We start from the raw sequence: 15,594 nt of genomic DNA, 5'->3' as shown, positions 1-15,594 counted from the left end.
CGAGTCGTCTGAGCTGAAAGTCATGGCCGAAAATAACCCACCGGTTCCCACTGAACAAATCCCAAAACCCCAAGCTCCCTACCTACCTATGGTTGGAGAGCAACCACTTCCGCTTAGGGACTACTTTATACCAAATGCATACACATCACTGTCCTGCATTCGGTCTCCAGATGTTCAAGTGGCGTAATATGAGATTAAGATTTCAATCATCTCAATGCTTCCCAACTTTCATAGGAACTCCACTGAAAAATCTTTATCAGCGTTTGGATGAGTTTTTGGAGATTTACTCCACCATCCGTATACCTAATTTTAGTGATGACGCCCTATGCCTTAGGCTTTTTCCATTCTCTCTAAAGGATAAGGCCAAATATTGGCTGACGTCCTTGGAGCTGAATTTAGTGACCAACTGGGCCACCATGTAGCTTGAATTCCTAAAAAAGTATTTCTTAATTAGGAAGACTAACCAACTGTGAAGGGCAATCACGAGTTTCACACAAATGGATGAGGAACTTTTCTTTGAGACTTGGGAGCATTTCAGGGACTTGCTCCTTAAATGCCCACATCATCAGGTCCCCAAGTGGCAATTAGTTCAAACTTTTTACAAAGAGTTAGCTGAGAGAGATGGGTCCATGGTTGATGCATTGTGCGAAGGTACTTTCCTTACAAAGCACAAGAACGAAGTCTGGATTCTCTTTGAAAATTTGGCTAAAAATTCTCAGCAGCACATGGCTGCCACTCGTAAACTACCCAATCTATCAACCTCTAAACCTAAGCGAGTTTACGAGTTGACCACAAGCCAAGACCTAGCCCCAACCCTGCATGTCATATCTAAAAATTAGATCAATGCTTGTCCTTAGGATGCAGACAATAGCGTGTGCAGAGGTTTGTGCAATTTGCTCTGACCCTTTCCATACATGTTATAATTGCCCCCATGCATACTCCTAACCTGAGCCTATATAGGAGGAAGTGAAAGCCACCCAAAATTGGTATGATAAATCGTCCAACGACCCTTATTCGAATACCTATAATCGTGGGTGGAAACAGCACCATTACTTCTCCTAGAGGCCACAAGCTCTAGGTTTTCAATCCCAAAGACCTCTACAAGCCCCTAATTCTTTGCCTCCAAGCCCATAACAAAATTTCCAAAATCATCCAAATTCAGCCACCAAATCTTCAACCATTCAACAGTAGTCACCACCTATGCCTAAATATGACACATTTTAAATGACGGTGCTAAGAACCCTTAAGAACATTGAGGCTGATCGCCAAGTAGATCAACAACTCCTTCACTCTCACTCTCAATCCATCGCGAAGCTAGAAGCCACCTTGGGACAACTAGCTGCTACCTTGAGTCGGCGAGACGAGAGCAAGTGGCCAAGTCAGCCTATAATGAATCCTAAGGGACAATATAGGGTGGAATGTGAACCGAAAGCTGGTCCCTCATCATACCCTGAGCAAGCCCAAGTGGTGACCACCTTCCAAAGTAGCAGGATAATAGATAAACAAGGTAAGGAGCAACCGGGTAAGGGAGAGAATGAGGATGAAAAGAGGGTAGTGCCCAACGCTGATTCGTGCACCCTATCTTCCTCTAGTTGGGTACACAAACCCTTAAGTCCCCCACCTACAACTGGAAGGACCAACCCCCACTTCGCCCCCCATAGGGCTTTTCATGGCTCCTTAGTGGCACACCCAGCAAATCCCCTTGCACCTTCTATATTTAGGAAAGAGGTCTCAACTGAATCCATCTGGGACATGTTTAAACAAGTAAGAATTGTCAAGCCTCTCCTAGATAACATTAAGCAATCGCCCGCATTCATAGAGTTCCTTAAGGACTTATCAATGCAGGAGCAAGAGTCAAGGGTACATATGGATGGTCTAGTCAAGAAGGTCGAACACATGAGCTCCATGATACTAAGGCACCTCATTCCTAAACTAAAAGATCCCGGCTCACCCACCATTTCATGTGTAATTGATGGTTACACCATTGATAGGGCTCTTCTAGATTTAGGGGCGAGCGTGAACATCCTTTCATACTCGGCCTATCAATAACTTGACCTTGGGAAGATAAAGCCCACCTCAATAATAGTGAGTCTTGCTGATCGATCTCTTAAGCAACCCCAGGGTGTGGTAGAAGTTGTGGTGGTAAAGGTGAGAGAATTCCATTATCCTGTCGGTTTCATCATTTTAGATATGAAGTCTTCCACAAATTCGATCCCTACTCTTCTAGGACGGCCATTCCTAGCCACAACCAATGCTTGTATTCAATGTAGGACAGGGATTATGGACATTTCATTGGCCAATAAACAACGCAGGCTAAACACATTTACCCCTTTAAGGCCCACAGCTTAAAGCCAATATCTCAATTGTTCAATGGCCTTTGTCTATTCCAAGTCTACAGCAAAGTATAATGTCTCAGCTGCACAATGATAAGGGTGAATAATACCCTTGGGAGAGTCCAACAGTTTGGCCTTAGGAATTTAATTGTGCATATTATTTTAGACATTTAAACTTCTAATTTTGAAATACAACAAAGGTGTCCAATTTGGTTTTGGAAATTAAAATATAGGGAAAATTTATAGACGTTTGCTATCACTATAAAAAGTTATAAAAAATAATTTTAAAAAACTAAAAATAAAAAATCAGTAATCTGTTTGGTTAAAATTTATTAAATTAAAATAAATTAAAAGCTTAAGTAAAAAAAAGACTTATTTTTGTCTTTAAATCAACTAAAATGTAAAAAAAATATGATTAAAATAATAAAATGTATAACAATATCAATTAAAATTATTATAATTATTTTACTTAATTGTTTATATTTTAAAATTCACTCTAAAATAACAATCTTATTGAAAATTGAAAAATAGTAAAAATATTTTCTAATTGGCTTTTATCATTTTGTAAATTTTTTAAAAAAATTATGAATATTTTTATTTAAATTGTATTTTGATCAATATGATCATTTTTTTTATTTTAATTAAAAATATATATAAAATAAATTATTTAATTATTAGTGATGGTTTTTAGACTATTAGTGACGATTTTGAAACCGTCACTAATAGTCTTAAACCTAAAACTTTATTTCCCCGCGGTGATTCCCCCAAAATTTTCCCGCATTTTCCTCCAAATTTCCCTCCTCCTCTGCGTTGTTCCCTCCTCCCACTACTGCCACCGATACCCCAATGTCGTTTGGACCATTGCCGCAAGCAACCGTCACTCCCAAGTGTTGTGTTCTGCTCCTCCTCCTTCCCCTTAGCCTCGTCTTCTTCTATATACTATTGTGTGTGTGTGTGTGTGTGTGTTCTTTCTCTGTGGGGGAATGTGGCTAGAGTTGTTTTAATTGTTTTATCTTGATTTTTTTGATTTACTAACGATGTAATGTTACTTGCATGATTTTTTATTATTGTTCTTTCTTTCCTAATGTCAATTTACTAAGGATGTAATGTTACTTGTGTGTGTTTGTGTCATTTGTTTTAGGAGTGAGGAAAACTCCTCTCACTTGTTTTTACATCCTCCCCGGGAGCTTTTTGTGCACTTAGAAGCAAAGTTAGAATACAAATAAACTTAGCAAACTTAGTGGATTTTAGCACTCAGGTGTCCAAGTCGGGCATATGAGGTCCAAATTGAGTGGGGTTAGTCCTGACATGTCTGTCACATTGAGCTGAATGTGCCAGAGTTGACGGTGCCCAAAAACTACTTCTTTGGAGCTTTTTGCACACTTAGAAGCAAAGTTAGACTATAAAGAAACTTAGCAAACTTAGCATATTTTAGCACTCAAACATCCAACTCGACCATACGAGGTTCAAACTAAGTGGCGTCCATCCCAACACGTATGTGATGTTGAGCTCGCCGTGCTAGAGCTGATAGTGCCCAAAAACTCCTTTCCAATTGAAAATTATGCACTTAGAGGTGAGCTTAGTAAACTTAGTTGATTTAAGCACTCAGGTGTCCAATTCAGGCATATGAGCTCGTAGGTCCCGACATGTCCATCACATTGGATCTGTCAGAGCTAACGGTGCCCAAAAACTCTTCCCTCAGAGCTTTTTGCACATTTACAAGTAAAGTTAGAATTCAAACAAACTTAACAAACTTAGAGAATTTTAGCACTTAGGTGTCGAAGTTAGGCATACGAGGTCCAAACTGAGTGGGGTTAATCCTGACACGTCTGTCACATTGAGTTAGATGTGTCAAAGCTGACAGTGCCAAAAAAATCCTCCCCGAGAGCTTTTTGCGCACTTAGAAGCAAAGTTAGAATACAAACAAACTTAGTAAACTTAGCATATTTTAGCACTCAGGTGTTCAAGTCGGGCATACAAGGTCCACACCAAGAGGGGTCAATCCTGACACGTCTGTGACATTGAGCTTGATGTGCCAAACTTGACGGTGCCAAAAAACATTTCTGCGAGAGTTTTTTGCGCACTTTAAAGTAAAGTTAGAATACAAACAAACTTAGTAAACTTAGTGGATTTTAGCACTCAGTCGCCCAAGTCGGGCATGTGAGGTCCGAACCAAGTGGAGTCAGTGCCAAAAATTCCATGACATTAAGCTCGACGTGCCAAAGCTAACGGTGCCCAAAAACTCCTCCATTATTGAAAATTATGCGCTTAGAGACAAACTTAGTTGATTTTAAGCACTCAGGTGTCCAATTTGGGCATACGAGGTCCAAACTAAGTGGGATCAGTCCTGATATGTCTGTCACATTGAGCTAGACCTTCCAGAGTTGACGGTACCCAAAAAATCCTCCCCAGGAACGTTTTGTGAACTTAGAAGCAAAGTTAGAATACAAACAAACTTAGCAAACTTAGTGGATTTTAACACTCAGGTATCCAAGTCGGGCATACGAGGTCCAAACCGAGTGGGGTTAGTCTTAACACGTCCATGACATTGAGCTCGATGTTCCAGAGCTAAAGGGTGCCCAAACCTCCTCCTCGAGAGCTTTTTGTGCACTTAGAAGCAAAGTTTGAATACAAAAAAACTTAGCAAACTTAGTGGATTTTAGCACTCAGGTGTCCAAGTCGGGCATACGAGGTCCAAACCGAGTGGGGTTAGTCCTGACACATCCATGACATTGAGCTCGATGTGTCGGAGCTTAGGGTGTCCAAAAACTCCTCCTTGGGAGCTTTCTACGCAGTTAGAATCAAAGTTTGAATACAATTAGACTTAGCAAACTTAGTGGATTTTAGCACTTAGGTGTCCAAGCCGAGCATCGAGGTCCAAACCAAGTGGGATCAGTTTTGAAATGTTTGTGACATTGAGCTCGACATGTCATAGCTAACGGTGCCCAAAAACTCTTCCTCGATTGAAAATTATGCGTTTAGAGACGAACTTATTAAACTTAGTTGATTTTAAGCACTTAGGTGTCAAATTTGGGCATACGAGGCCCAAACTGAGTGGATCAGTCTTGACACTTTTATCACATTGATATGGACTTGTCAGAGCTAACGGTTCCTAAAAACTTCTCTCCGAGAGCTTCTTGTGCACTTAGAAGTAAAGTTAGAATATAACGAAACTTAGCAAAATTAATAGATTTTAGCACTCGGGTGTCCAAGTTAGGCATACGAGGTGCAAATCGAGTGAGATTAGTCTCAACATGTCTGTCATATTGAACTGGACGTTTCGGAGCTGACGGTGCCCAAAAACTCCTCCCCAAAAGCTTTTTGCGCACTTAGAAGTAAAGTTAGAATATAAACAAACTTAGCAAACTTAGTGGATTTTAGCACTCAAATGTCAAAGTCAGACATATGAGATCCAGACCGAGTGGGATTAGTCCTGACATGTCTGTCACATTGAGTTGGATGTGCCGAAGTTGACGGTGCTCAAAAACTCACTCCCGGGACCTTTTTACGCACTTAGAAGCAAAGTTAGAATACAAACAAACTTAGAAAACTTAGTGAATTTTAGCACTAAGGTATCCAAGTCGAGAATATGAGATCCAAACCAAGTGGGGTCAGTCACGACACGTTCATGACATTGAGCTCGACGTGTCAGAGCTGATAGTGCCCAAAAATGCTTCCCTGATTGAAAATTATGCTCTTAGAGGTGAACTTAATAAACTTAATTGATTTTAAGCACTAAGGTGTCAAATTCGGGCATACGAGGTCCAAATTGAGTAGGGTCAGTCCCAACACATTAATCTGGATCTGTCGAAAATGATGGTGCCCAAAAACTCCTCCTTAAGAGCTTTTGGTGCACTCAGAAGTAAAGTTAGAATACAAATAAACTTAGTGATTTTTAGCACTCATGTGTCCAAGTTAGGCATACAAGGTCCAAACCGAGTCGGGCATACTAATCAAATTTAGCTATTTAAAATTGTATCATTTTTTGTTTAACTATGTCTGATCATTTTGCTATCAAATCATTTTTACTTATGGTACGTACATATATATTCAAAAATCGTATACTAATTTTTTATATAATTATTACTTTGTAGGGTTTCCAGACTGTCACAAAAAATGAGGACAATGTCGAACACTACAGTTAGATGCAACTTTTTGCTTCTTTTTTTCTTTTGTATTTTTTTGTTATTTGAACAGAATGGAGTTTAGTATTTGAATTTGAATTTTGAACAATTTGTGTTGTCGCGGGAGTAGAGTCTATAGGGGGGGGGGGTGAATGGACTCTTTCGCATATTTTGGGCTTTCTTTACAAAATAAAATTCTTTGTAAGATACAAGCAATTATATTATAATATATCAAATGTAAATCATGCACAAGACACAAAATAAGGAGTATAGGGTAGAGAAGCTTAACATAGGTGTTTTAACATGATTCGACACCAAGCCTACGTCCACGCCTTGAGACCAGCTCAAGGATTCCACAATCCACTATCAAATTCCTTCACCGGCAGAGAAGCCTTACAACATGGGAATAAATCCCTCAACGCTCACTAAGAGCTGCAAGGTTCACCAAGAAGCCTTGTAGATTGGTCCATTGAGAACTTTCAACAACGGTTCACCAAGAATCTTCAATACTGGAACCAATCCCTTTATAACAAGAAGAAGAGATACAAATCAATGCTCCTCAAATGAGCTAATATCAAATACAATACAATTCTCAAATTAATCTATCAAGTAATGAATCAAACAAGCTTAGAGAGCAAGAGAGAAATTGAGCACTTGTGATGATAAACTAAAATATAAAGTGCTTAGGGTTGATGTTTAAGAGATGTTTTTCATGGACTTGTATTTATAGCCAAATGCATGAGCTAACCGTTATCTGAACATTGGGAGTGAATCTCATTTGATTAGCTCGAGAACAAGCCAAAGTGCTCGTTGGATCAGGTCTCGGTGCAAATCGTCGACGGTTATACCCAATTCGTCAACGAATTACCCCAATTCGTCGACGAGTTTTCAAGGCAGAAAATTCATTTAGCTACTGGATTAATTCGTCGACAAGTTCCCCCAATTCTTCAATACTGGAACCAATCCCTTAAATGAGCTAATATTGTAACACCCCAATCCCGAGGGGTCTGGAATATTAACTTTTTACTATTGATTTACAGCGGAAGCAAATAAACTCAATCATTATTAAACTAGAGCGCTAATTATCCATATTACAATCATTTATTTTAAAAGAAGAAAAATTACACAATCATAAATATCTGACATCATACTAATATTTCTAATCAATCTTTATTTTTCTATCCCTACCTGCATGCTTGCTAGGCCTGATTTTTGACATGTCCTTCAGAGTTATCTAAAATAAAAATATGATTAGGATGAGACGACACTCAGTAAGTAAATAAGATTATTATTAGTGTGTGACCAAAATGAGCTTTTTAAAAATTTCGTAAAACAATATTTAATACTATAACTTCAAAACTACTTCTAGAATAAATATAAATTTAAAAATTTCTGCATAAAACTTTTACCATCAATTACAACAGTAAAATTTTATAATCATATACTATAACTATTAAATTAAACTTTTAACTTTAAAACTGAAAAAAATATTTAATGATAAACATACATATACTTTTCCTTATACGTTTTCTTTATATCGTCATTTAAGCATAAGAATGATCCTTTTCATGTAAACTTACATTTTTCCTTCAAATTATTAATAACTTTGTACAAGTAATTAAATATGTATAATCATTATTGTAAAAATAACCCCTAGGCCTATATGTCGTAGGTCATGTTTACCCCTATGACTGGGTTGTGCGGTCCAAAGACTGGACTTAGCTGGCTGACCGACCAAACTAAATCAACGTACGTAAACTTTAAGTGAGATTTTCCTTATTAAGTCCTGGTCCGGAACCAGGTGTGCACTCAGGAGAAATTCACTAACATAAATAACCACTCTGTAAATAGTGTGGGTGCACTCTGATTCGTTTAAACTTTAAGTTGCGGTACCGAACATCTGTAACTTTGAACTTTCGTTGCCATAAGGGGTTTTAAAATCATCTTATTATAATTTATGCAATTTAAAATAATATCATGAAAATCTCATCTTTACTCATATTTTCATAAAATAATGCAACGTATAAATAAACTCATGCCACACAATTTTCGTGTTAAAAATATATATAATTGTATTTTTGAATAGAAAGAAATGCTGAAAATTTATCCGAGGGGATTAGAACATTTCTTAACCCAAAAATAGATGTAAGTATATTAAAGATATAATTGGTATAATTAAATATGCGTAAAAATAAACTCATGAAAATTTTGTGAAACTAATTAACATAATTGAAATTTACTTATAAAATAAATTCGGGTATGAATTTTAAATAAAAAAAACAAATATAATCAAAATTTACTTACCTTCTTCTTTTACCTTGTGCTACAAACACAATAACTATCTCTAAGAAATGAGATCGGAAAGAGTGGGTGAGTGAGAACTTACTCAAAAATTCTCTCTCCACCACAAATTCTTTCACTCACTAATCATTCTCTTTCTTGGAAAAATTGTTGTGAAAAATGAAGGTTAAAAGTTTCCTATTTATAGGAAAATTTTGGGGAAGAAATGAAATTTATAAAAGTGTGGGGAGATGAGTGAAATTATAATTTTTAAAAATTAAAGAATGAGCAAGGGATGAGCAAGGTATAGGTTGAGTATGGGATGGGGATGGAGGCCATGTGGGAGTGCTTGCCACCATTCCCAGTAAATAAATTTTTAATTAATCACTTGCCTAATTAATTAATCAATTAGTTAATTAATTATTTTATTATTTTTCTTAATTATTATTATCATTGTTATTACTTTTAAACTATTTTTAGTATTTATTTATTTTATTATTTATTTTTGAAGAAGAATTAAATTTAAATTTTGAAAACTCATGTGGGCCCCACATGGTCTTGTGGACCCCATACAACTTCGAGACCCAAATGGATCCTATGTAACTCTAATAATCCTCATACGATTTTATGAGCCCTACACAGTTTTGAGACTCATGTAAACCTCCACATGGCTTCGGGACTCATGTGGGCCCCATACATAGGATACTTATATTATTATTATTTTATCATATATTTCTACAAATTATGTCAATCAAAACATTATTTTATGTACTTATTTACGTATATAAACAGTGTCTACTTTGTTTATCCTATGAAATTCCATTTTGATCAGGCCGACCTCCAGGGAGCGACTGAGCCGCAATGGTCTCTGAGCACTCACTAAGACAAGGTCTTTCTTAGGCATCAAATATGAAATCAAGGATCTTACAGAAAAATACTTCTGTATTGATATTAACTTAATGACCATTTTTATTATTTTATTATTATTGTGCTTTAATCGTATATATATTTTTGGGTCATCACAAATATCAAATACAATACAATTCTCACACTAATCTATCAAGTAATGAATCAAACAAGCTTAGAGAACAAGAGAGAAATTGAGCACTTGTGATGATAAACTAAAATGCAAAGTGCTTAGGGTTGATGTTTAAGAGATGTTTTTCACTAAAAACTTGTAAACCCTCAAAACCTTTTTTAGTCAAGTCTATGGACTTGTATTAATAGCCAAATGCATTAGCTAACCGTTATCTGAATGTTGGGAGTGAATCTCATTTGATTGGCTCGAGAACTAGCCATTTTTTTGCCCGTTGGATTCAGGTCTCAATGCAAATCGTCGACGGTTATACCCAATTCGTCAACGAATTACCCCAATTCATCGACAAGTTTCCAGGGTAGAAAATTCATTTAGCTACTAGATTAATTCGTCGATGATATGCTCCAATTCGTCGACAAGTTCCCCCAATTCGTCGATGACTTACCCCAATTCGTCGACAATTTGACTAGGTAGAAACTCACTTTGGCTACTGGTTTAATTAGTCGACGAATAAAACTAATTAGTCGACTAATTGCCTTATTTTTCATACTAATATGCCTTTTAATGAATTAATTGGACAAAAGTATATGAAAGATATTAAATCCAATGATGATTAATACTTGTCCTTATGAAGTTTCATTTGAACATAAGATATCTTGTGAATGAAAATGCATTTGAAAGCTTATTTTGATATCTTATATGCTAGTATGTCTTTTATAAAAATATACTTGACTTTCTTGAGTCTTTAGGACAAAAAACTCGTTTTGGACAAAGTATACAAAAGCTAATAGGACAAATACCACTTAACACTTGTCCCATTTGAAACCATATTTGAGTGGATATTTTGTCAAACTCTTTGTTCTATCTCTGAAAACCATGAGTATTGAGTTTGTGACTTAGTGAAATCCTATATACTCTTGTGTCCTAGTATGCACATGCAATTTCGCTCAACTTTTGCTCAAAAATCAAGCTTGAAACAAAACGGCAAGAGTTACAAAATGTTCCTACCTCACACAATCCCCATCACATATAAATTCAATATAATCTTCCTTGTATGTGCTTGATTGAGTACTTCCGAGTGGGTGTCCTTTTGATCTTTCCTATTCAAATGTCTACTCGGTCTGATGTTTGCCTTTGATCCAATGCCTTCATGCATTTGTCACAAGTACCTACACTTAACATGATCTGCAAAGATAGGATACACTTGGAACACCAAATAGATAAATATTATCAAAACACATTAAACATAGTTATGTAGCCATTAAGATTAACAATCTCCTCCTTTTTGATGATGTATAACCTATGAAGAGTTTACTTAATATTTGCAATTGAGTTTGTACTTATCATAGCTTGATATGCGAAGATTAGTTTATCTAAAACCACTAATGAGTTGTTATCATCAAAACATGATAATTTAGCTCATGTAGCCTCCAAGGCTAACAATTTGTATTTGAATTTTGAACAATTTATGAATTTTTTAGTAATTATGGTTTAATATTATATATGCTAAAATGTAATTACATGTTTAATATAAATAACAAGTTTTTATAGAAATTAATGAATGATTTAAAAATAATAATTATTTTAAAGTATTAGTGACGGTTCTACAACCGTCACTATTAGTACCATAGGTAAGAATTAGTGAAGGTTTTGAAATTGTCACTAAAAGTAGCATGTTGGGCTATTAGTGGCAAATATATGAACCGTCACTAATAGTAGGCCTAGTAAGCATTAATGAAGGTTTTGAAACCATCACTAATAGTGCCACTACTAAGTATTAGTGACGATTTCAAAACTATCACTAATAATTAGACTTTAAGTGACGATTTTCAGCCGATAAAATGAAGAATTTATAGTGATGGACTTAGGTTTTTCGTGACGGAATAAAACCGTCACTAATACTCTATTATTAGTGACGGTTTTAGAATTCGTCACTAATAAGTATTTGTCACCGTCGTTTTAGTGACGAATTTGAAAGCGTCATTAAGTCATCACTAATAAGTATTGTGAAATTCAATACTAATAACCTTATTTTTTGTAGTGAAATTCAAGCGACTCGACCTTAAATGTACCCAGCGGAGTCGGCAAGGTGTCGACATCAAGTTCTATTTGGGGTGCCAATGAAAAGGGAATGACTGTCCCTAAACGAGAAAGAAAGAGTTTTTGAAGTAATAGGGGTAAAACAACAAAAACATGGAGTTGCCACTTTATTTTTTTTAATGCAAGGAAAATAAAGAAAAACCCTAAAAAAGGTTATTTGTGGTTTGCAGCAAGAAGCACATATGTGTAGGAGTTTAAACACCAAATGTGTGAGATAAAGAAGGTTTCTCCAAAGGCGAATGGCTATATGAAAGGACAATTGCTCAATGGTCAAGGTCACACTTTTCATGTCAACCCAAATGTGACATGCTACTTAACAATCTTTCTAAATGCTTCAATAAGTGTGTTTTGGATGCAAGGGAAAAGTCAATACTGACTTTGTTAGAGATGGTCAAATACTATTTGATGAGAAGACTATATATGAGAAGAGATGCAATGAAGAAGTTCATTCAGAAGATTTGCACCAAAGTTTAAAATTTGGATAGAGGCAAGGAGTTATCCATGAGGTACATTCCCAAATGGTCAAGTGGGGCTTTGTTTCAAGTGTCTTGTTGTTGACTTGGATTGAAGCACATGCAGCTGTGAGAAGTGGGACCTAATTGGTATCCCTTGTCTTCATGCATTCTTCTGCATGAATTATGCAGGTATGCACCCTGAATCATTTGTTGATGACTGCTATAGGGTGGAGATTTTCATAAGGATATGTAGACATGTGATAAACCCTATATAGGCCAAGGTTGTGGCAAACCACAACCTTGGCCCCAATGAAGCCCCTACATCAACCGTACTTCGAAAAGAGCAAAAAGCAAACAAAGAGGAAAAGGGAGCCAGTCAAATTGAAAAATCCTAAGAAGATGACCAAATATGGGTAAAAATGACATGTTCTATTTCTAGGAAAGAAAGGCACAACAAGAGGTCCAAAAATGGAGAAGCAAGTGGAAGAGGAATAAAGGGGCAGTAGAACACAAAAGAGGCAAGAGAAAGAGGGATACAACAACCTCCAAAAAAACAAAAAAGAAAGAAGAGGCAACAGAGGAAACAAAAGAATAGGGAGGAGAATAAGAAGCAGAATAGGAACAACAGCCTGCATAGGGAACAAAAAATAAGACTTAAGCTACCCATAAGCACATTTTCTATGACTGAAAATCCACTTCTTTATACATGTTTAAATGTTATTTTCAATTTAGTATAAGCAAAGAGACAATCACAACATACAAAGGAGGGAGCATCTACTATAATAACTGCAAGGTGGATGTCAGATGTGAGTGTTTACTTTATTTTCTTATTCTGAATTAATAATTAAAAATACCTATGAGTAATTGAATTGCAATGTTAACTATACAAGGTAGAGATCAAACCATTACATTTAAAGGCACCATAAATGCAATGTCAAGGACAGTCAAAGATGGTCCTTCTGACCCCTTTCAAGGAGCATCACAACAAGAAAGCAGTAGCATAAGAACGCATGGAATAGAGGGAACATGGGGAATTGAGGGGAGAGCACCTCCATAACAAACAACTACCGAAAAACCAAAGGGCAAGTTAGTACCCTCAAGATATATAGGAAAGCAACATGGGATGGTGCAGTGATCTAAAGGGTGGCTGGGCAGATCTGTTAAGGAAACTTTTTGTATTGGACAACTGCTTAATTGTTCATGTAATTGGAGTGACAAACATGTTTATTGTGGTTTATAACACAACTTTGAAATGCTTAGCTTTGTGGCTTTGTTTTATTTTTAAGATACTTAATTTTTGGTTTGTGTACATTGTCCGCTATATTGTTCTTGTGAATAATGTCCAATCGCCATTGCTAGTTGCAATTTTTAAATTAAGAAAAAAATTTACAACCTTATGCTTTTTAATTAGTGCCATATAAAACGGCAACCTCTCCTTAACAAAGTGACACATGCATGCTACCCAACAAACTTCTTTACAAAATGTTTGTTTCTAGAAATTGAACCAAAAAGAAAAGAAAAGAAAATTGAAGCTATAGACAATATTAAGACTAGCAAACTCAGGTGACCAAGCAATACAACTTGAACAAGATGAGGCTAGAAAAGAGGGAAAGAGATTATAAAGGCAACAAGAATAAGTTATTGGATTTATTCAGCTAATTCAACATAATTCTCACACCACTCATTGCAATTATCAACCAAGCACCAGATTAAGATTTTAGTTGTGGCACAAAAACAATATCAAACCTAAAATAGAAAGATGACTCAGACCCACTCAAACCTAGATGAATAATATGGGCAAGTGGCAACAAGTATTTCCTAAAAGGTAAATTTGAATTAAGGTATTGTTGGATAACAACTCATAGGTAATTTATCCATCTTTAAAAATAAAAATAAAAAAAAGAGAGAAAATTTTGCTTTTTCCATTAATTCAAGTGGGCATGGGTACAAAATTGAACAAATAATAGAATAAATAGTTGTTTGGGTTTAGACTAAGGGGGTTCCCCTTCGAATAGAAAACAAAAACACACAAATTATGAAAATGAAATTTGTACAAAATATCCCTATAAAAAAAAATCAAAATCCCTCGTAGCCTCTGACTTCTCTCTAGCCTTTTGTTTTTCTAAAGCAATCCATTAATCACACGCCAAGAATGATTTTCTATAGGGTATCTGCCCACTAAAAAACATACATTTGACTTATGAGCAAGAAAATGAGGATAATCAAGATGGAATTTTCCAAGAGTGAAAAAATAACAAGGAGATTGTAAGCAAGATCAAGATTTCATCTTACCCCATGCTTTTGGTAGCCAAAGAATCTCCTTCTTGAGTTAGCTTTTGTCCATGATGTCCTCATATGTGCTCCTAAGTTACAATGGCAATAGGGAACATTTGCATTTGAGCTAGAGATGGACATTCCCAAAATTCGGATACCAAAATCCTTGAAACCCTAAAATATTCACCGCATCGAGGAGGGTGTTACAAAAGGAGAAGAGAAGGAGAAGATAAAGTGAGAGTCACGTGCCTCTATTTGGAGGGAAATGATGTGGTGTGTGCTAGGTTGAGACCCACGCTACCTTGAAGGCAAAAAATGAGCTCCAATTGCCCCGGGGTATAAGCTTAGGTGGTAAGGAGGTTCACTAGGCGACCTTGGACAAAGGTGAAGTCTGGGGTTCAAACCCTACCCTTTGCAGCATACGTCCGCAATTTACCTCCTACGTGTTGGCTGAGGGCACAGTTGGTGTAGGCGTGGGATTAGTTTGGCGCACAAACCCTAAAAACCCGACATATCCACGAAAAAAAAAAAAATGAGCTCCAGCTTAGCATACATGTCAGAGAGTTGTTTAAAGTGGATGTAAAGAGGCTTACCACAACAAAATTGTAGTTGGGTGACCATGGGGCAAAAAATTAAATTTAGTGGTATTAGGATTTATAGTTAAAGTTAAGTGACCATGGTGTATTTTACCTATTTTTTGCCCGTAGGGCTTTTACTTCTTACATAAGTTCAATTAGGCTTTTTTTAGCTCTAAAATTAAAATTTAGTTAATTTTTCAATTAAACAACATTTGTATGAAATAAATGAACAACTATAAAAGGTTTTGACACCATTTACTCATTAAAATAATTTTATTTTTCATTTTTAGTTTTAAAAATAATTATAAAAGTTTCATCTTATTTTCTCATCCTCTAGATTTATACAAAAAAAAAAAAATGTAAAACATATTTTTATTATTTTCTAGATTTTTAACTTCTTAGTTCTTACTTTGC

General features: G+C 36.0%; 1 non-coding gene across 1 annotated transcript; it reads right to left on the bottom strand.

Annotated features, from left to right (window-relative positions):
• Positions 1-465: 465 nt before the first annotated feature.
• LOC131165190 (small nucleolar RNA R71) lies at positions 466-571 on the bottom strand. The gene has a single exon (XR_009139506.1). It is a non-coding gene; the product is annotated as a small nucleolar RNA R71 (small nucleolar RNA).
• Positions 572-15,594: the final 15,023 nt, after the last annotated feature.

The sequence above is a fragment of the Malania oleifera genome, chromosome 9 (genome assembly GCF_029873635.1).
Source record: "Malania oleifera isolate guangnan ecotype guangnan chromosome 9, ASM2987363v1, whole genome shotgun sequence".
NCBI classification, from domain to species: domain Eukaryota; kingdom Viridiplantae; phylum Streptophyta; class Magnoliopsida; order Santalales; family Ximeniaceae; genus Malania; species Malania oleifera.
Note: the sequence above shows the minus strand (reverse complement) of the source record. Positions and strands in the feature narration are given on the sequence as shown.